Below are 23,238 nucleotides of genomic sequence, written 5' to 3'. Positions count from 1 at the left end.
TTCTAAATAAGAGCGGCAGGGGCCCTGTCGTTTCCACCGGCGATATAGCTGCATACTGTTTTCTACCACATTTCCATCAGATAACTGGTAATAGGAAAGTAAACAGAACACCTTCAGTCTCCTCAACAACAAAAAATCTACAGTAGCTCCTATTGTGAGAGCATGACCTTCTATTCTTGCTTTGAAATATTCATATTTTATCTAGGCTGTATGAAATACCATTACAGAGGTCTATTTGTGGTTAGGTACAATCTCACAAACCTTACCATTTATAAATCAAGATTACGAGTATCATCGATTCATGTTAATAAATGGCCTACCTTCAGTCATGTTACAACATCTGACTGAATCTCTGAGCTATATAAAACTCCTAATAAAAGTCAAAATGTCACAATGAACTTGTGACTGTTATCATGTTTTTGATGGATCCTCAAAGTGTCAGAAAGCCATGCTGCTTGCGAACAGACCTAGGTTCAAATAGCACAGACAGACACCACACAACTCCACCCAGCTGACCTCAGGTCTGTCTCTACACCGCCACCGCTGCCATGGTGATTAAAACAGACTGAAGGTAGCTGGGATAGAAATAACCGGGACACAGAGACAGAGAGGACCCTGGGAGATATGAGTGGGCAGAGAGGACAAGAGGGCTACAAAACACTTCACAGAAATTAGGTTTATAAAACTCTTCATCGGGAAAGATACAACGCATGTAATACTCCTGTGTGGCTCAGTTTCCAAGGATCTAAGAGCTAGCAGCACTTCATAGGGAGCTAAACAATGCCTGGAATATTTCAGAGGATAAACACATGGCAAAAGTACTCACATCAAAAGCACTCAAACACATCAGGTTCTGATTGTGCTCCCTTTTCAAATCACTCCTAAAACTGCTTCTAAAGAAAACTCTTCACGCTATTCGTGATGGGAAGCTCCGCTCTTTTTACTGACTAGGATCTTTTCGACTAGTTCAGTCAAAATAACTAATCTTCCAACTCATTTCGTTAATTTGAGTCAATCAATTAATTGCATCCATTCTTGCACCATGTGATCAATGATCAATTGCAAATATGTATTTCTCTTCACTATGCTTATGATCTATTTTTCTGCGTGCATATAACAAACAGTTGGTTGTCACGCTATGTCTCTGGTGCCGCTGAGCTGGAGGAGTGTGCATTAATCCTGCTGTAGGACCTATTGTGGCCCGCACTAAACAAACAACTAAAATGAACGAGTCACTCAGAAAAACAAATTGAAAAAAAAAAACGAATTACTCTCGAGTCAATGAAAAGAGTCCTTCAGAAATAATGAATCGTTTGCAAACTGCACACCACCACATGCCATCGATCACACTGCCCACTGAAGAGCAATAACTATGCCAACATATATGGAAAGCCACATGCTCAAAACCACTCAATAATACTCAGAGTACTGTTCCAATTTTAAATCAAACCTCAAAAACTGCATGAGCATTCTGCCGTTATCCCACCAGTATACAATCACTCTGCAAACTAAAGAGCACTATACAACACAACTTTTATATCATACACGTTATTAGAGGTCGACCGATTATGATTTTTTTTTTTTTTACGCCGATACCGATTATTGGAGGACCAAAAAACCCGATACCGATTAATTGGCCCGTTTTTTTTTTTTTTTTTTTTTATGTAATAATGACAATTACAACAATACTGAATGAACACTTATTTTAACTTAATATAATACATCAATAAAATCAATTTAGCCTCAAATAAATAATGAAACATGTTCAATTCGGTTTAAATAATGCAAAAACAAAGTGTTGGAGAAGAAAGTAAAAGGGCATTATGTGCCATGTAAGAAAGCTAACTTTTAAGTTCCTTGGTAAGAACATGAGAACATATGGTTCCTTTTAACATGAGTCTTCAATATTCCCAGGTAAGAAGTTTTAGGTTGTAGTTATTATAGCAATCCTCTCTGGGCTAGGCGGGACGAATTCGTCCCACCTACGTAACAGCCACTTGCAGCCTGTGGCGCGATTTTCAAAACCTTAAAAATCCTATTACTTCAATTTCTCAAACATATGACTATTTTACAGCTATTTAAAGACAAGACTCTCGTTAATCTAACCACACTGTCCGATTTCAAAAAGGCTTTACAACGAAAGCAAAACATTAGATTATGTCAGCAGAGTACCAAGCCAGAAATAATCAGACACCCATTTTTCAAGCCAGCATATAATGTCACCAAAACCCAGAAGACAGCTAAATGCAGCACTCACCTTTGATGATCTTCATCAGATGACAACCCTAGGACATTATGTTATACAATACATGCATGTTTTGTTCAATCAAGTTCATATTTATATCAAAAACCAGCTTTTTACATTAGCATGTGACGTTCAGAACTAGCATACCCCCCGCAAACTTCCGGGGAATTCGCTAACATTTTACAAAATTACTCACGATAAACGTTCACAAAAAGCATAACAATTATTTTAAGAATTATAGTTTCAGACCTCCTCTATGCACTCGATATGTCCGATTTTAAAATAGCTTTTTGGTGAAAGCACATTTTGCAATATTCTAAGTACATAGCCCAGGCATCACGGGCTCGCTATTTAGACACCCGGCAAGTTTAGCACTCACCATAATCATATTTACTATTATAAAAGTTTGATTACCTTTTGTTGTCTTCGTCAGAATGCACACCCAGGACTGCTACTTCAATAACAAATGTTGGTTTGGTCCAAAATAATCCATAGTTATATCCGAATAGCGGCGTTTTGTTCGTGCGTTCCAGACACTATCCGAAATGGTAAAGAAGTGTCGAGCGCATGGCGCAATTCGTGACAATAAAATTCTAAATATTCCATTACCGTACTTCGAAGCATGTCAACCGCTGTTTAAAATCAATTTTTACGCCATTTTTCTCGTAGAAAAGCGATAATATTCCGACAGGGAATCTCCTTTTCGGCAAACAGAGGAAAAAATCACAAAGGCGGGGGCGGTCGGGTCACGCGCTTAAGCCCAGAGTCCCTTGATCGGCCACTTGAGAAAGGCGATAATGTGTTTCAGCCTGGGGCTGGAATGACGACATTCTGTTTTTTCCCGGGCTCTGAGAGCCTATGGAAGAAGTGGGAAGTGTCACGTTAGAGCAGAGATCCTTAGTAAAAGATAGAGATGGAAAAGAAGTTCAAGAAATGGTCAGACAGGCCACTTCCTGTAAAGGAATCTCTCAGGTTTTGACCTGCCATTTGAGTTCTGTTATACTCACAGACACCATTCAAACAGTTTTAGAAACTTTAGGGTATGTTTTTTATCCAGCCGTGTCAATACTGCCCCCTAGCCCTAACAGTTATAGGACTAATTCTCTCTATACCATTTGTATTTCATATACCTTTGACTATTGGATGTTCTTATAGGCACTTTAGTATTGCCAGTGTAACAGTATAGCTTCCGTCCCTCTCCTCGCTCCTACCTGGGCTCAAACCAGGAACACATCGACAACAGCCACCCTCGAAGCAGCGTTACCCATGTAGAGCAAGGGAAACAACTACTCCAAGTCTCAGAGCGAGTGACGTTTGAAACGCTATTAGCGCGCACCTGCTAACTAGCTAGCCATTTCATATCGGTTACACCAGCCTAATCTTGGGAGTTGACAGGCTTGAAGTCATAAACAGCGCAATGCATTGCGAAGGGCTGCTGGCAAAACGCACGAAAGTGCTGTTTTGAATGAATGCTTACGAGCCTGCTGGTGCCTACCATTGCTCAGTCAGACTGCTCTATCAAATCATAGACTTAATTATAACATAATAACACACAGAAACACAAGCCTTAGGTCATTAATATGGTCGAATCCGGAAACTATCACGTTTATTCTTTCAGTGAAATACGGAACCGTTCCGTATTTTATCTAACGGGTGGCATCCATAAGTCTAAATATTCCTGTTACATTGCACAACCTTCAATGTTATGTCATAATTACGTAAAATTCTGGCAAATTAGTTCGCAACGAGCCAGGCAGCCCAAACTGTTGCATACACCCTGACTCTGCGTGCAATGAACGGAAGAGAAGTGACACAATTTCACCTGGTTAATATTGCCTGCTAACCTGGATTTCTTTTAGCTAAATATGCAGGTTTAAAAATATATACTTCTGTGTATTGATTTTAAGAAAGGCATTGATGTTTATGGTTAGGTACAGTCGTGCAACGATTGTGCTTTTTTCGCAAATGCGCTTTTGTTAAATCATCCCCCGTTTGGCGAAGTTGGCTGTCTTTGTTAGGAAGAAATAGTCTTCACAGTTCGCAACGAGCCAGGTGGCCCAAACTGCTGCATATACCCTGACTCTGTTGCAGAGGTGACACATTTTCCCTAGTTAAAAGAAATTCATGTTAGCAGGCAATATTATCTAAATATGCAGGTTTAAAAATATATACTTGTGTATTGATTTTAAGAAAGACATTGATGTTTATGGTTAGGTACAAGTTGGAGCAACGACAGTCCTTTTTCGCGAATGCGCACCGCATCGATTATATGCAACGCAGGACAGGCTAGATAAACTAGTAATATCATCAACCATGTGTAGTTAACTAGTGATTATGATTGATTGATTGATTGATTGTTTTTTATAAGATAAGTTTAATGCTAGCTAGCAACTTACCTTGGCTTCTTACTGCATTCGCGTAACAGGCAGGCTCCTCATGGAGTGCAATGTAAAGCAGGTGGTTAGAGCGTTGGACTAGTTAACCGTAAGGTTGCAAGATTGAATCCCCAAGCTGACAAGGTAAAAATCTGTCGTTCTGCCCCTGAACAAGACAGTTAACCCACCGTTCCTAGGCCATCATTGAAAATAAGACTGTGTTCTTAACTGACTTGCCTAGTTAAAAAATATTTATAAAAAATACTAAAATAAAAAAAAAAAAAAATCGGCAAATCGGTGACCAAAAATACCGATTACCGATTGTTATGAAAACTTGAACTCGGCCCTAATTAATCGGTAGACCTCTATACATTATGTGCCAAAAGCACCCCGTCACTCACTCTCAAGACTTCTGTTGTAATTTTGTACCACTCCTAAACTGCATTACCATATTCCCACCATTGTGCGTTCACCCACAGAAGTGTAATAACTTCGACAGAAGTTCAAAAACTACGACACCTGTGCGCTCTCTCTCACTGTCTCGTTCTCTCTCTCTTTCTCATACAGTACATGGAGTTGATTGGATAAGTGAGGTGAGAAAGCCACAGCTTGAGAATGCATGGTCCACTTCTGTTAGTGTAGTGCCATAAGCAGAGGCAGAGAGAGAAACAGAGAGAGACACAAAGAAAGACAGAGAGAGAGACAGAGAAGGAGAGACAGACAGAGAGAGACAGAGCGAGAGAGAGAGAGAGAGCGAGAGAGCGAGAGAGAGAGGGGGCAGAGAGAGAGAGAGAAAGAGAGCGAGAGAGAAAGAGAGCGAGAGAGCTGCCACACATTTGTTAATGAGAGTGTTCTGTTAGTTTTTCCTCAAGGCTGTGTCTCATATCAGAGACAACAGAGAAGAGAGAGAGAGAGAGAGAGGAAGAGAAGAGAAGAGCTTCTGTCTGCTGCACTGCAGTGTATTGGAGTCTCAGCCTGTCGGTGGGTTTAATTTTAGACTCCAGGGTTTCTAACGAGAGAGGGGGAATAGCAGAGCATGGAGCAGCAGACAAAAAAAGTATTAGATCCGCCACACTTCCATTAATGCATTTACATTAGGGGAACGTGACTCCATAAGTCAGGGCTCCGAGCGTTTCCCCTCACAAACCTCCATCATTATAATAATAATGAGTTGGCAGAAAAAGCATTACATTTTTATATGCTGCTTGTGGGAATGCAGCAGAATATTCATGACACGGGTCGAGAAATGCCTTCAGAGAAAATAAACCATTAAGCCACAGATGGACTTTACTCATTGTATACAGAATGTACTCAGGCAAACTCTAAATGAGTGTTCACAATGTGCAACAACGTTAGAGCATTGGGCCAGTACCCGAAAGATAACCGAAAGGTTGCTAGATTGAATCCCCGAGCTGACAAGGTAGAAATCTGTCGTTCTGCCCCTGAACAAGGCAGTTAACCCAATGTTCCTAGGACGTCATTGTAAATAAGAATTTGTTCTTAACTGACTTGCCTAGTTAAATAAAGGTTAAATTAAAAAAAAGAGTACATTACCTGTCTCTCTGGTTCTGTCTGCAAGAACAAATCTCCCCAGTGAGTGTGTGTGTCTGGTGTGTGTGTGTGAGAGAACAAAGTTAGGTCTTTATATTCCCAGTGGCTGTGTATTCCGCGTTGTGTCTGTCTGGTGGAACTAGCACTGCTGGAGTGCCAGTGAGAGAGAGGGGGCCTGTAATCACATACACAGCCTCCTCCCCCCCGGCCCTCCCCTGACCCTCCCTCCCTCTCTCCCCGCACAGTGGGATTAAGACAACCTTTTGTCTCTCTACAATAGGGGTTAAACATTTCCTGGTATCAAACGAACGCGGCCAGAATACACTCAGATGCAGGGTTTTTTCAGCCCAAATATTTTTTGCGGGACGGAACATCACACATGCCTGTTACATAACTTGAAAATACAGGGAGAAGAATCACGAATTTATCATGCAAAACAAATTCAATTCAATGAAAATGTGAATATGAATATCAAACACGTTAGAGCTTACACCAACAAACTTACACCAACAGTAGACAAGCTCTATCAACCGCCCTCCCGCTGTTCGGACTAGCTGTAAAAGCACATGCAACAGTACTTTAACAAGATGAAAGAAAATTGCCCCGAGGCAAAATACTAAACCATTCCTTCCCATTGTTGGGTTCTAACTTGAAATATACACATTTCTGTCTCTCCATTAGAATGTATTGATTACGTTATATGTATAATACATATACAGTATGTGTTGGGGGCTCAATGAAGGCTGAATAGGAACTGTGTGACTGGAAAGCTACTGTGAGAGAAAAGGGGAACAGGGTCTGTTAAGTAAGATGAACAGGAGGTCGCTGATAAACATCACGGTGACCGGAATGAAGAGGAACCGCTCCAAGACTAATCGGCAGCGAAAACAACAGCGCAACAGCAATTTTGGGACTGTAGAAGTTGTGCCCCTACTTTCATCCTGACGTATACACGATTGTTAGATCATGTGCAAAAGTGCGAGGCAGCTGAGGCACCCAGTGGGTTGAAAACATTTGGTTTGAACTTTTTCTAGGTGTCCGTTTGCGTTTTTACTCTGTTCGTTCAGAACCCAACACGATCCAATCATCCAACCTGAAGACAGTTTACACAGAAAGTGGTCATCAGCTAACTGTCCCAGTCCTGCTGTTTTCAACTCTGTAGAGACAGCAGGAGCAGTAGAGATACTCTCAAGGATCGGCTATGAAAAGCCAACTGACATTTACTCCTGAGGTGCTAACCTGTTGCACCCTCGACAACCACTGTGATTATTATTATTTGACCCTGCTGGTCATTTATGAACATTTGAACATCTTGGCCATGTTCTGTTATAATCTCCACTCGGCACAGCCAGAAGAGGACTGGCCAACCCTCATAGCCTGGTTCCTCTCTAGGTTTCTTCCTAGGTTCCTGCCTTTCTAGGGAGTTTTTCCTAGGGAGTTTTTCCTAGCCACCGTGCTTCTACACCGGCATTGCTTGCAGTTTGGGGGTTTTAGGCTGGGTTTCTGTACAGCACTTTGAGATATCCGCTGATGTAAGAAGGGCTATATAAATAAATGTGACTTGATTTGATTTGATCAAATAGCCTCTGTTGTTGCGACACACTGTAAAAGCACCTGCGAATTCAACAACAGAAAAAAAAAGAATTGCCCCAAGGCGCCTAAACTCAACAGATGGCCCATCCTATGACATCTAATCTAGCTGGTTTAGATGAAAGTTTGTTTTATTGCCCACTCCTCCCTACTCGTATTATTGCCGCCATTTCAAAGAATAGGTTTGAAAAAGTCTTTTGACGTCCGTTAGCTATGGTTGCAGTAGGCAACAATGGCAGGGAGTGATCCCTTTTGACAGAGTCACTATTCTATTCTATGTCCTCGCCAACCCAGAATAATACTCCTCCCTTCACAAAAGCAGGGAAAATGTAACATAGTCTGCCTCAAAGTCATTGTCTGTCAGCCAGGAACAAGGATTTGGGGTCTGAACTGAAGTGAACAAGCGGCACCTATAACCTTGTTTTTCTCTCGCAACTCTGTGATTGCTGCCTCTATTTTCTGTCTCTCTCTCTCTCCCTCCCTCCATTGTTGTTCCTATAGCTCAGTGTTATACATTGGGCTGTGAGACAGCTATATTGCCTGGATAGTGGATCTCTCTCTCCCTCTCATCCTAGCTTAGTGCTCTAGGTTGTTTCTGAGACAGCTCCATTGCCTGGATAGAAGAAAGTGGCTAGCCAGGGGAATCCACGTCTCTATTGAGGGAGCATGGCCAATGGCTTTATTACCTGGTCACTGTTGCATGTTATTGCTAGCAGCATATAATTTCCACCATATTCCCATAGAACCATTAACCTACTGGTTTTCATCGCCTCAATGGCCAAAACCAATGCACTGCATTGGAATGTAGAGCTATCTACAGTGTACCATGGACGCATGCCAAATGGCATCCTATGAGACCTATGGGCCCTGGTCAAAAGTAGGGCACTAAATCAAATCCAATCAAATCAAATGTTATTGGTCACATACACATGGTTAGCAGATGTTAATGTGAGTGTAGCGAAATGCTTGTGCTTCTAGTTGCAACAGTGCAGTAATATCTAACAAGTAATCTAACAATTCCCCAACAACTACCTAATACACACAAATCTAAAGGGGTGAATGAGAATATGTACATATAAATATATGGATGAGTGATGGCTGAGCGGCATAGGCAAGGTGCAGTAGATGGTATAAAATTCAGTATATACATGTGATATGAGTAATGTAAGATATGTGAACATTATTAAAGTGGCATTGTTTAAAGTGACTAGTGATCCATTTGTTAAAGTGGCCAGTGATTGGGTCTCAATGTAGGCAGTAGCCTCTCTGAGTTAGTGATGGCTGTTTAGCAGTCTGATGGCCTTGAGATAGAAGCTGTTTCTAAATCTTTCGGTCCCAGCTTTGATGCAACTGTACTGACCTCGCCTTCTGGATGATAGCGGTGTGAACAGGCAGTGGCTTGGGTGGTTGTTGTCCTTGATGATCATTTTGGCCTTCCTGTGACATTGGGTGCTGTAGGTGTTCTGGAGGGCAGGTAGTTTGCCCTCTGGAGAGCCTTGCGGTTGTGGGCAGAGCAGTTGCCGTACCAGGCTCTGATACAGCCCGACAGGAAGCTCTGGATTGTGCATCTGTAAAAGTTTGTCAGGGTTTTGGGTGACAAGCCAAATTTCTTCAGCCTCCTGAGTGAGGCTTCTTCGCCATTTCAGTTTGTCTTTGATGTGTACGCCCAGGAACTTAAAACTTTCCACCTTCTCCACTGCTGTCCCTTCGATGTGGATAGGGGGGTGATGCCTCTGCTGTTTCCTGAAGTCCACGATCATCTCCTTTGTTTTGTTGACGTTAAGTGAGAGGTTGTTTTCCTGACACCATACTGCGAGTGCCCTCACCTCCTCCCTGTAGGCTGTCTCGTCGTTGTTGGTAATCAAGCCCACTACTGTTGTGTCTTCTGCAAACTTGATGATTGAGTTGGAGACGTGCATGGCCACGCAGTCGTGAGTGAACAGGGAGTACAGGAGAGGACTGAGCACACACTCTTGTGGGGCCCCAGTGTTTAGGGTCAGTGAAGTGGAGATGTTGTTTCCACCTGGGGGCGGCCCGTCAGAAAGTCCAGGACCCAGTATATATATATATATATATATATATATATATATACCATTTGGGATGAGCCCCACATTTTCTGTCACATTTCAAGTAGCTTCATACTGCAGTAGGATTGCCTATAGGATTCCATCGCTTCACTGACTGCCAAAAGATATGAAACCGATTAATTGTCTTGGAATGTAACAGTTTTAACATACTTGCATACAGCACTGTGCATTTTTTCAGCATGTAACTTCTCTGCATGGCATCCCATTAGCTGAGAATGTTCTATAAAGAAACACATTATTCATTCATTCCTGTGTCCAGAGTCTCCGGACATCTTTCAGAAATACAATTGATAGGTATGAGGTATGAATTACACTATGAAATGAATGAAAAGGGGCCCATATTTCATTGAGTATATGCGGCATGATCGAGCAGGTCTAATAGGCATTACGTCTGCACACTGACTCTGTTGAGGACAGACACTAGGAGATCCCTGATGGCCCATTGGCTCCCTGAGACTCACACTGTGTTGCCGTGGGCACCCTCCTTTGGCTTTGTCACAGAAGCAATGGAAGAACAATATTTCAATGGCAACTGCAGCATATTTAAATGGCAACTTTTAACAGAACAAAGTTCAGTCAAGCAATGGATGGCTGGAGTCGTAGTAACAGGAATGGTGTGTGTGGGGGGTAGAGAGTGTGTGTGTGTGTGTGTGTGTGTGTGTGTGTGTGTGTGTGTGTGTGTGTGTGTGTGTGTGTGTGTGTGTGTGTGTGTGTGTGTGTGTGTGTGTGTGTGTGTGTGTGTGTGTGGTGGGGGGGTCAGTGTGTGCGTGTCTGCATGTGTGTATGTGGGATAGAGGAGAGGTCTCTTTTGGGGTTCTCTCTATATAGATGTCTGAATGGAAGTGAAATATTATTGGCTCAGTAGGATAATAGGGGGCGGGGTCCTCTCGAAGCTATTAGAGCAGGATGGGGGGAGCTTGTTGAAATACTTCAAAGAGTGAAAAGACGAGTATTGAGCGAATGATTTAAGGATCCTAAGTTAACGTTTTACATGGATCGTTGGTTCTTCAAACTGATTTTCGACAGCTGTTGCATTGTTTGTTTACGTTGTACAAACAACCAGTGTAGTAAAATATCCGTATAATGTCATCGCATTTCAAAAATAGCTTTCCTCGTACAGCACTTGTTAGTTGGATTTTTGCCTTTACTATCAATTATTGAATTAACATAAGATTTACGTGATACAAAATGTACATTACAGTGTATCCCAGGGTGTTATCCTTTTGTCTTGTAAATCTTACCCTTGTTAACTTTAACTGACCCCCACCACAATAACTGCAGTGATGGCTAATTTCAACTCTGTCGACAACATTCCCTCCCATGACAATAACAACATTCATTTTGGGCTGGCACAATTACCGTATAACCACATAACTGACTGTTATGGATGAAAATAAAAATAACCATCATAACCGTTTAAATAATATGAATAATAATAATGATTGTTATTCATATGATTATGATTATACACTTTGGGGGAAAGAACAGCTCGACTGAAGATGGGACGGCCAGGCTTTGTGCAGAGTCTGTTTCCGCTGTAATATGGACTACAGTAACATGAACTCTACAAAGTGGTGAAACTTTGTTGCTCCTTGATGAAACAGGTGTTGTAGTCTTCAGTTGCCTTGGCAACGCAGCATAGGCTTCATGCCCATAGGGGGCACAGCGACAGATCTGTCTGGTTTCTGTTGTTGTTTCTCTGTAATATTACTAGCCAACAAGCCATTTTATGAAGTTGGCTTTAGTTAGCCCAGATAGATTCCCAATCTCCCAGCCTCATAACTAGCTACCAAGAAGCCATTTCAGGCTTTCATTGAAGTTAGAGTAGCTAGCTTGTCTAACTATCTTAGCTAACATGCCTGCTGGCAAGGTTGGTCGACTTTAGAAAAGCAAGCGAGAACTAAATATACTGAATAAGACTCACATTCCTTTCAACCTTTTACCCAGATTTTAGCAAAGATGTGGCCCTTATGAAAAAAGATTGCAGTCAGAGTGCAGTAAAACTACAGTATGCTGCAAATACCGCGTCCAAAATAACCGTTTTTTTTTTTTTTTTTACTGCAGTAATTTTGCAGTGTAACTGCAGTTACTGCGTCCAAAATACCACCGTCGACTGCAGTTACTGCACTTTTACTGCAGTTTCAAACCTGCAATCTTTTTTTGTAAGGAGAAGCATCTTTAGTAAAAAAAAATAGAACCATCAGTCAGGAGGATACAGAGAGCTCAAGAGTTATGTTAGATGTGCAGAAATGTTTGACATAGATTTAAGCGTAGTGATTATGGCTCTAGATTGAAGGAAAAAGCTGTTTCAGGTGTTTGAAAAATGCTAAATTCTCCAACCCCCCATCCATCCTCACATACCTTGTGACCCTTCCCTGCAGCACATGCAGTCAGGAGCGGAGGAGACGAGAATTATTATTATGATTCTACATACATGTTTTTATTTTTAATCGACCAGTTATATTATTGTGAACGAGGTCATTTGGCTGACCAATAACGTCATCCAAAAATTCAGTCATTTTCTGGAACCGTCTTCGGGAATGTCAGCATTAGAGTGACACACAGTTACACGGTGGCATTTATGACACAGGGCTGTGGTTCAGGGACAATTGCTTAGACAATGAGGCAGAGTTCTTAAGGGAATTTACATGAATTACAGAAAGAGACCCGTCGGGATGGCCACGACCTCCTTAAGAGCTTTTTAAATCTGAAGAAGACTTCTGTCCCTGCCTCCACACACACACAGAGAGAAGCATACACACGCACACACAAAGAATGGTCTGATTGGTTTCCATGGTGCTATGAGGCTCACTGTCAGAGATGGAGCGTTAACATGCCTCAGAGAAGAGGGAGAGATGGAGAGAGAGGAAGAGGGAGAGAGCGAGCGCAAGCGGGTGAGAGCGAGAGACAGACAGAGAGAACGAAAGAGAGAGATGGAGAGGGCGCAGGCAGTAAAACACAAATAACACGCAGATCCTTTTGATTAGGAAAGATTTACCACCCACAGCCAGCAGACTAACCACTAAGGTTAAGGGCCTGTATTGTCCTTTATCGTATTTCTCTGTTCCACTCAAACAGACTGGTTAACAAGAATTCCCACAAGGACTGGAATCCTTCCAGCCAGAAAGCAAATTTGCAAACCAGTTACTGCTTGTTTGTTTTTTGTAGCATTTAGAAATAGGCACATTTGCTATACACTGTAAAAAGTAACTGCCTAACTCATTAAAGAGCAGGGGATGTGGCTACTCAAACATCTCCAACTGTCAGTAGAACTCAACTCAAAAAGTGGTACTAACTCATATGTCAATAAGATTCCGTTATTGAGTAGATATGACTTTATTTGTGTTCTGCTGATCTGATACGATTCAGTTTTTACAAGTTACGATTATTTAATATTTTAAAATCAATCTAACATGTATTAAATACATTAGTTCTTACTTGATTGCATTATTTTCGACTGCACTGGGCCTTTCTCTGGTGATGTCACTGTGTACTGTGGATTTGTCTGTCGCTTTTATGTTTACTCTGGCAGCCCTCTCAATTGGACAAGATAATATTATTAGAAGTTCATTCAAAGAAATGAATCTGTAGCACAAGCAGTATCATTGCCAACTCACTCAGATTAGGGATCCCTGCCTTGGTTAATCAACACAACAACATTATTGGCTTTCCATTTATCAATGGTGCGTAGGCACATATCTGTGCGTAAACCATGCCTGGGATCATTTCCACGTTTGCTTGAGAGTGTGCGTAAATTTACGCACAGACATGACCATGCATACGCACAGTGACAAGTGGTGGAATAAAGGAACTGCTTGTCAAGCGTAGAATGGGGAAAATATATGTTGAAAATAATTACAGAATTGTTCGATTTCATTGTATTTCCATTGTGAATTCATGCAACATATCTTGAAAGGCTAACTATATCATATCATTTGACCACATCAGTGCATTTGTTACAATAATAATCCATATAAAGTACAGTAATTTGTTCCATTAGAGGCATGTGTGAAAGTGAAACCATTGTTGAAATACTATAAGACTGCGATAATGGGAAATCGAATGAGAGATGGTTGATCTTGCTCTTTTGGAAGATTTGGCTCAAACTGCATTTTGAGCGAGTGCATCTTTACAGATTGGCTCATCAGATATCGTTTCACAAAACCTGTTTTATCAGATTTTTGGGAACACTTGACACCCAGTGTCATAACATGGTATGACACAGTCATAACCATGTCATAATGTAATGAAAGCTGACATAACTTGTCATAAGGTGTCAGTGTCACAACAGGTGTAAATATGTGTCATGACAGTGTAATGACCATATTATAACAGGTTTTGACAAGTTATGTCCGCTGTTATGACATATTATGACATGGTTATGACCGTGTCATAATGTGTTACGGCGATGGGTGTCAAGTGTTACCAGATTTTACCAGACCTGCCTTAAAAAGGCAAACACATGCCATTCCAGTGCACACCCAAGTGCTATCCACCGCCGGGTTTTTGGCAACGGGCACTTTTCAACGGAGCTTGCCGATCGGCATCTCACAGCCCTCGAACAGCCAATGTTTTGGATGCAATCATCAGCAAAACGAACAGTAACACATACAATTTCCGTACACCATCGCACAACAGGTTGAAGTCAAGAGGGGGTTTCTTTGCTATGACGCCATCAAGTTCTTCACAAATACGAACGGAGCCATAGACGGCACCCACATCGCCATACAAGAACCATCCCAAAAACGATTTCAACTATGTGAACAGAAAAGGTTTCCACTCTTAATGTGCAGGTGATAGATTATGTGATGCGCAAAAGACCCTGCTGAATGTGGTGGCCAGGTGGAACGCACGACTTATTCATTCTGCAGAACAGCAATGTTGGCTTATACGCCTACAGGAGGGGGCTGGTGAGGATGGATGGCTTATTGGTGAGTGTTGCCTACTCATTTGAAGTATATTTTGACGTTGCCAAAGCAACTTGAATTGTCCTAATGGTCCTCTCTTTGTAGCTATGTTTTTATTTTTACTGGTCAAGCCACAACTGAGCGAGTCAAATAAAACCTTTTGGTTGTACAACATTTTTGACTCTAGCAACTCTATTTCAGTCTCGGGAAAAGTATATATTTTTTCCTAGCTTTTTGGGTTGTGCGGTTGTATTTCATGGTACGGCGTTGGATATTCCCCACAAGCTTAAAGGGATGATTTTGACCATATATGGTTAATTAGGGTTTTTTCAAAATGCAAACAGCCAAGGTCGAGCACTGAAGCTGAGAACAATTAGCATTCATCAATGGTTATCTCCTACCGGTGTGCATATGATGCTCGTAGGATTGTTTGGTAAATCACACTTTTATATGCATACGAACATTCTAAATTCAGTTCGTAAGTACTATTTTAGACTAGTTTCTACGCAATATTGATAAATGAGGCCCCAGGCTTTTATGAGTTCTCAATAGGACCTCCACCACAGGGACTGGTTTACTTGCCAAAAATATGGCCATGCAGTACGTGTCAATATCTGACATTCATATGGTAATGGGAAGAACCTGGCAGTTACAATATCGACAGCTTTACAGAACTGTAAGAGAAACAGTCAAAGAATGGCCTAGTCCCAGATCTGTTGGTGCCATGATGACTGGCGTGAAACTGACCATAGGAGTTAGCAAGACAGCACAAACAGATCTGGGACCAGGCTATTAAAAGAACAGTTCACACAGAAATGTAGGTGTACATAGGCCATGGATAAGATATTCAGTTTGGTATTTGCATTATATTGTCTTTGTTCTGAAGAAGTGGTTATCCTCAGATCTGAGAGGCCACAGCTGAAGACACACAGGGGATATGGAAGTGTTCCAAGTGGTTTCTGCAGTAGCATACAGCAGAGGGGAGAGGGAACACACACACACACACACACACACTTCTGCGGTAGCACACAGTGCAGGGGGAAATAGCCTGCTGGGTGAGAGGCCTGCTCTATATGCTGCATACTGTCACCAATAAGATCATCTCTGGTCCAGTGAGCACAGCTGTGTGTGTGTGTGTGTGTGTGTGTGTGTGTGTGTGTGTGTGTGTGTGTGTGTGTGTGTGTGTGTGTGTGTGTGTGTGTGTGTGCTTGCATTACTTTCCACTAGAGTGCCTTTTTCATTTACTGGGCTTCGTGCGATCAATGCTGTATAGAGAAAATCAGCCAACCTGTTCATTATCCAATGTCCGAGACAAACACTGGTCTACAACTGCTTACACTAAAGAGGATGCTGACACTAACACACATACACACCGGGGAGCCCCAGTAGCAACCGTTTTGCCCTCACACAATACCCAACACAACACAACGCATATCTCTTCATTTACATAAGAGTGGCTGGCTAACTGGGTTGGCTGGCTGTAGTATTTGGTTGTGTAACCGATGTGAAATGGCTAGCTAGTTAGCGGTGGTGCGTGCTAATAGCATTTCAATCGGTGACGTCGCTTGCTCTGAGACCTGAATTGGTTGTTCCCCTTGCTCTGCAAGGGCAGCGGCTTTTGTGGCGCGATGGGTAACGATGCTTCGAGGGTGACTGTTGTCTGTGTGCAGAGGGTCCCTGGTTCGAGCCCAGGTAGGGGCGAGGAGAGGGACGGAAGCTATACTGTTACAGTTGCGGTAGTTGGGTGGCTAACTTTAACAACAGCTGAAGGAAAGCAAGGCTGCATGGTTGTGATTTATCTAGAAACAGGAGGCCATGTTGAAATAAGTGTGTGTTTGTGACAGCAGGAGGGAAATGGGTTTTCTCCTTTCCTCCTCCTCCTCCTTTTCATCTTTCTCTTCGTCCTCACAGGGAGGCCAGCTCTCACACCACCTGCCCCCTCTCCTTACGACGCTCCCTGAGACGTGATGGAACATACAGTGCTCTTCTTGGGTATGACGCTACAAGCTTGGCACACCTGTATTTTGGGAGTTTCTCCCATTCTTCTCTGCAGATCCTCTCAAGCTCTGTCAGGTTGTATGGGGAGCGTTGCTGCACAGCTATTTTCAGGTCTCTTCAGAGATGTTCGATCAGGTTCAAGTCTGGGCTCTGGCTGGGCTACTCAAGGATATTCAGAGACTTGTCCCGAAGCCAATCCTGCATTGTCTTGGCTGTGTGCTTAGGGTCATTGTCTTGTTGGAAGGTGAACCTTCACCCCAGTCTGAGGTCCTGAACGCTCTGGAGCAGGTTTTCTTCAAGGATCTCTTTGTACTTTGCTGCATCATCTTTGCCTCGATCCTGACGTGTCTCCCAGTCCCTGCCACTGAATAACATCCCCACAGCATGATGCTGCCACCACCATGCTTCACCGTAGGCATGGTGCCAGGTTTCCTCCAGATGTGACGCTTGACATTCAAGTGTTCAATCTTGGTTTCATCAGACCAGAGAATCTTGTTTCTCATGGTCTGAGAGTCTTTAGGTGCCTTTTGGTAAACTCCAAGCGGGCTGTCCAGTGCCTTTTACTGAGGAGTGGCTTCCGTCTGGCCACTCTACCATAAAGACCTGCAGAGGTGGTTACCCTTCTGGAAGGTTCTCCTATCTCCACAGAGGAACTCTAGAGCTCTGTCAGAGTGACCATCAGGTACTTGGTCACCTCCCTGACCAAGGTCCTTCTCCCCGATTACTCAGTTGGGCTGGGCGGTGAGCTCTAGGAAGAGTAACATAACATAACAAACAACATAACAAAATGTGGGAAAAATCAAGGGGACTGAATACTGACTATTTCCCGAAGGTACTGTACACACACACACACACACACACACACACACACACACACACACACACACACACGACACACGACACACAGACACACAGACACACGTCATTATACATATGAAAGGTGACACGCTAACACTCCTCTCTAAATGGCACGCTTTCAATGAAACGGCACTAACCGTGTAACCTTGGAAACCGCGCACGACTATTCAGGCTGCATAGCTGGAATCCTAATGGAGTTTTGAGGTATTTGGAAATTGAACCTTTCTGACCCCCAAACTGGTAAAGCAATAGCAATCAACACAGCAGTCAGTGAACCTTCGCGTAAAAGCTTTTAATCCTGGAGTCTGAGAGTCAGAGAATGGCAAGCAACTGCCCAGATAATAAATAAGTAGTCTAACCGTCTATCTCTCTGTTCCCCACAAAAACGCCAGTGCACATAGGCTCTTACACAGCACCATAAAAATAATGTGGTGGTAAGAGACAACCAATACAAAGAAAATGAAACAGCTAGATTTGAGTAAAAGGAGCGAGAAGAAAATTGCGCACAGGGTGAGAGACAGCTGGAACAAATGAGAGGGAGAGAGGGAGAGATAAGAGAGTGCCAAGGAGGATGAGGGATAGAGAGAGGGGCAAGAGTAAGGGAGAGGGCGAGGGAGAGATGAGAGATGGTGAGGGAGAGGAGAAAGAGGGAGAGAGAGAGAGAGAATAAAGGGGTGAACAATAGGTGAGAGGGGATGAGCGAGGGAGACCTGAGATACAGGGTGAGCTGGGCGAAGTGGAGGCAGTGCGGGAGAGGGGGCAAGGGATGGAGGGAAGGAGGGAGGGGGAGCTGGCGTGTGTTGTGAGCTGTGAGCCTGGGGAGATGAGAGACGAGAGGTATGGCCTGTTCTGCCCTGTTCTCAGCCTGTCTCTGTCTCAGTTTCTGGCCCAGGTGAGGGAGACCAAAGCAGGCAGGCCCAGACCAGCCCCAGGCCAGGCAGATTGACGGGGGCAATGCCAACTGTTTCAGAAGGAGGAGGAGGGTCCACCCCCACCCTCTCATCTCACCCCTGTCCTCTCACCATGCTCTCAGTGGGCCCAGTGGAGGGAGACCAGACCAGACCATGCCAGGCAGACAGACTGGTGGCCACCCCTAAACTCTAGCCCCCTCTTCCCTGTCCTTTTTCCTCTATCCACTCTCCATGCTTCCTGATCCAAATACAGAACACACACATATCAGACCAGGCAGACTGACTGGCGGCACCGCCTGCCAGCCCTCCAGACCCTTCTCTCTCCCCTTTCCCTTTCCTCTCTCCTCTAACGAGGCCATGCACCATGCTCCCTGGTCCAGGTGACAGCCCAGGGACAAATGGGTGATAACATCCACCCAGCAGCCTGGTTTCTTATCCAAGTGAACAGACAGTAAAGCAGGGGGTGGGTGTGCGAGTGAGTGTTGTACCTGTATACATTATTATTATTATTATTACTACTGAAATGAACTGTATTTCATTATCCTCATTGTATTGTATTTACTGAAATGCTGTACCGCCATACTGCTTCGGTCCTCTGTAGCTCAGTTGGTAGAGCAGTGCACTTGCAATGCCAGGATAGTGGGTTCAATTCCCGGGACCACTAGTATGTAAAATGTATACACGCATGACTCTAAGTTATAAAAGCTAAATGGCATATATTATATATTTAGCAATATCTACAAATTGCATTTCATGCCAATGAAGCAATCTGAATGTGAATTTCAGAGAGAAAGAGCGAGTGAAAGAGAGAATAGCCCCCCCCCCCCAGCACTGAACACACCCAGGTCCCACAACTGCACTGATCCTCCATCATTGAGAGGGATACATTCACAGAGCTGAAGAGAGTCATGGTGGAGCTCAGAGAGCTAGTCCACAGAATCCAGACAGAACAAACCCACAAACAGACCAGCATAACAACCCCCCCCCCCCAACAAGGGCAGAAGGTGGAGATGGACGGCTGTCTGAGAGAGCTGGCTGCTCTACGGACTGAGGTGAGAGAACTAAAAGAGGCACACATGTCACTGAAGGACGAGGTCAGAAAGCTGAGGTGTGACAGAGAGCAGGACACTCCCCCAGAGAAGCCAGCAGAACAGCCCACCCCAGACCCGGACCACAACCTCAACACCACAATGGGACAGACAACACAGGACCCACCAACCCAACATACCCCACCCCATCCTAACAGCCCCCGTGTCAGCTCCCCTGACAGCTCTCTTGACAACTCCCCCACATCCACTGAGGACACACAAAATCCAGAGATTGTGCTCCTCATTGACTCAAATGGCAAATACATTCAAGAGGATAAACTTTTTCCCAAACACTAGGCATGCCCTGGAGCTGTTGTCAGAGGACAGACTTGGGTCCCCCAGCCACATCATAATTCACACGGGCACAAATGACCTGAGGGCCCAGCAGGAAAGGGTGGCAACAGCACTCAAGCGAGTGATTGAAAAAGCTTCTTCCACTTTCCCCAACGCACAAGTGGTTATCGCTACCCTGCTACCACGAAAATACTTTCACCCTGCCACCATACAGCGGGTGAAAGCAAGCATTTTGCGAGACTGTGCCTCAAAACCTGGACTTGAACAGCCTTTACGACCAGGTCCACCTCTATAAGGCAGCAATCCCAACTTTTTCCAGGACCCTGAAGGACGTGACCCTCAACCCTAGCCCGATCACCTCACACAGGAGGAACAGAGCAACGGACACCCCGCCCAGACCAGAAACACACCCTCCCAGACCAGCAAGACCCCCTCCCGAAGGACCTGCACCGAGAGAACCCAAGCCAAGAGGACCTACACCCAGACCACAGCATCACCAGTCCCACCCCAACCAGCTAAGACCACCCCAAGCAAACCCTGGCCACACACTACAGTATAGGCTCCCCATATCAGATCTATGCCCCTTCTGCCCACCCCATGCCATCCGCTGCTGCGGCAAGGACTTCAACATGACAGCTGGACATATGCCCAGGCAGTGAGCAGAGCAACAGTGAAGAGATTCAGTATACTACAGAGAAGAGATTAAGTATACAGGGTATACTAATTTGGTATAGAGCAGACCTAACCCACTCTAATAAATTAGACAAAACAGGAACATTTTACATCTGGCTAGAGATTAATAAGGAAATGATGTCAAAAGAGAAAAATCTCCTCCTGTGTCCCCCTAATAGATTCACCATACTTTAACGATGACAGCTTCTCCATCCTAGAGGGGGAGATCAACAATTTCCTGACTCAGGGACATGTACTAGTCTGTGACAACCTAAATGTCAGAACTGGACAAGAACCCGACACACTCAGCACACAGGGGGACAAACACCTACCTGGAGGTGACAGCATTCCCTCCCCCATATGCCCCCCTAGACACAACTACGACAACATAACCAACAAAAACGGGTCACAACTCCTGCAGCTCTTTCGGACACTGGGTATGTACATAGTCAATGGTAGGCTTCGAGGGGATTCCTATGATAGGTACACCTATAGCTCATCTCTTGGCAGTAGTACTGTAGACTACTTAATCAGTGACCTCAACCCAGAGTTTCTAGGTAGCCTAGTGGTTAAAGCGTTAGGCCAGTAACCAAAATGATTGTTGGATCAAATCCCTGAGCTGACCAGGTAAAAATCGGTTGTTCTGAGCAAGGCAGTTAACCCACTATTCCCTGGGTGCTGAAGATGTGGATGTCAGTTATGGGAGCCCCCCACCTCTCTGATTCAAATGGGTTGGGTTAAATGTGGAAGACATATTTCAGTTGAATGTATTCAGTTGTACAACTGAGTAGGTATCCCCTTTCTCTGTGTTCACAGTCTGTCCACTAACACGCGTATCATATCACAGCAAAATCACACTCTACTTGAACAGAGCTATGCTCAATCATGAGGCATCAAAGCCTATTCAGGAACTGAATAATATTAAGAAATGCTATAGATGGAAGGAAAGTAGTGTGAAAATCTACCACACAACAATTAGGCAACAACAAATTCAATCCCTTCTAGACAATTTCCTGGACAAAAGGTTTCACTGTAATAGTGAAAATGTAAACTTGGCAGTAGAACATTTAAACAGTATATATGAACTCTCAGCCTCCCTATCAAATCTAAAAATGTCAAGCAGACAACTAAAAAAATGAACAACAATGACAAATGGTATGATGAAGGAAGACCAAACCAAAAACACAGAGACCCAGAAAACCTGAGCCTACGCCTTCACTATGGTGAATCACTAAAACAATACAGAAAAACACTATGGAAAAAGAAGGAACAGCACATCAGAAATCAGCTCAATGTAAATAAAGAATCCATAGAATCGAACAACTTCTGGGAAAATTGGAAAACTCTAAACAAACAACAGAAAGAGTTATCTATCCAAAATGGAGATGTATGGATAAACCACTTCTCCAATCTTTTTGGCTCTATAACAAATAAAAAACAGCAAAAGCATACACATGATCAAATACAAATCTTAGAATCAACTATTAAAGACTACCAGAACCCTGTGAATTTTCCAATTACATTGAATGAACTACAGGACAAAATACAACCCCTCCAACCCAAAAAGGCCTGTGGGGTTGATGGTATGATGAATGAAATAAAATACACAGACCACCAATTGGCATACTTAAACTGTTTAACATCATCCTCAGTTCTGGACTGATCACCCCAATCCACAAAAGTGGAGACAAATTTGACCCCAATAACTATCGTGGGATATGCGTCAACAGCAACCTTGGGAAAATCCTCTGCATTATCATTAACAGCAGACTCATACGTTTCCTCAGTGAAAACAATGTACTGAGAAAATGTCAAATTGGCTGTTTACCAAATGACTGTACGACAGACCACATATTCACCCTGCAGACCCTAATTGACAAACAGACAAACCAAAACAAAGGCAAAGTCTTCTCATGTTTTGTTGATTTCAAAAAAGCTTTTGATTCAATTTGGCATGAGGGCCTGCTATACAAATTGAAGGAACGTGGTGTTGGGGGAAAAAATACAACATAATAAAATCCATGTACACAAACAACAAGTGTGCAGTTAAAATTGGCCAAAAAACACAAACATTTATTTCCCAAGGGCTGGGGGGTTCGACAGGGATGCAGCTTAAGCCTTACCCTCTTCAACACATATATCAACGAATTGGCGAGGGCACTAGAACAGTCTGCAGCACCCGGCCTCACCTTACAAGAATCTGAAGTCAAATGTCTACTGTTTGCTGATAATCTGGTGTTTCTGTCCCCAACCAAGGAAGGCCTACAGCAGCACCTACTGTAGATCTTCTGCACAGATTCTGTCAGACCTGGGCCATGACAATAAAACTCAGCAAGACAAAAATAATGGTGTTCCAAAAAAGGTCCAGTTGCCAGGACCACGAATACAAATTCCATCTAGACACCATTGCCCTAGAGCACACAAAAAACTATACATAACTCGGCCTAAACATCAGTGCCACAGGTAACTTCCACAAAGCTGTGAACGATCTGAGACGCAAGGCAAGAAGGGCCTTCTATGCCATCAAAAGGAACATAAAATTCGACATACCAATTAGGTTCTGGCAAAAAATACTTGAATCAGTTATAGAACCCATTGCACTTTATGCATGTGAGGTCTTGGGTCCGCTCACCAACCAATAACTCTCAAAATGAGACAAACA

At 43.5% G+C, this 23,238-nt stretch overlaps 1 protein-coding gene across 15 annotated transcripts in view; it reads right to left on the bottom strand.

Moving 5' to 3' along the window:
- The window catches only part of LOC106573083 (neuronal cell adhesion molecule), a 122,191-nt gene that overhangs the window by 58,247 nt on the left and 40,706 nt on the right, over positions 1-23,238 (bottom strand). For 13 of the 15 annotated variants that reach the window (XM_014147758.1, XM_045696881.1, XM_045696883.1 and 10 more), the window contains exon 1: positions 6,175-6,321. The exons of the other annotated variants lie outside the window; for them this stretch is intronic. The gene's annotated coding sequence lies outside the window, so the exon portion shown is untranslated. Of the gene's footprint in view, positions 1-6,174; positions 6,322-23,238 lie in introns of those variants that run through there. 15 annotated transcript variants of the gene reach the window in all.

This window comes from Salmo salar, chromosome ssa16, assembly GCF_905237065.1.
Source record: "Salmo salar chromosome ssa16, Ssal_v3.1, whole genome shotgun sequence".
Taxonomy (NCBI): domain Eukaryota; kingdom Metazoa; phylum Chordata; class Actinopteri; order Salmoniformes; family Salmonidae; genus Salmo; species Salmo salar.
The sequence above is the reverse complement of the archived record's forward strand: the minus strand, read 5'-3'. Positions and strand labels throughout refer to the sequence as shown.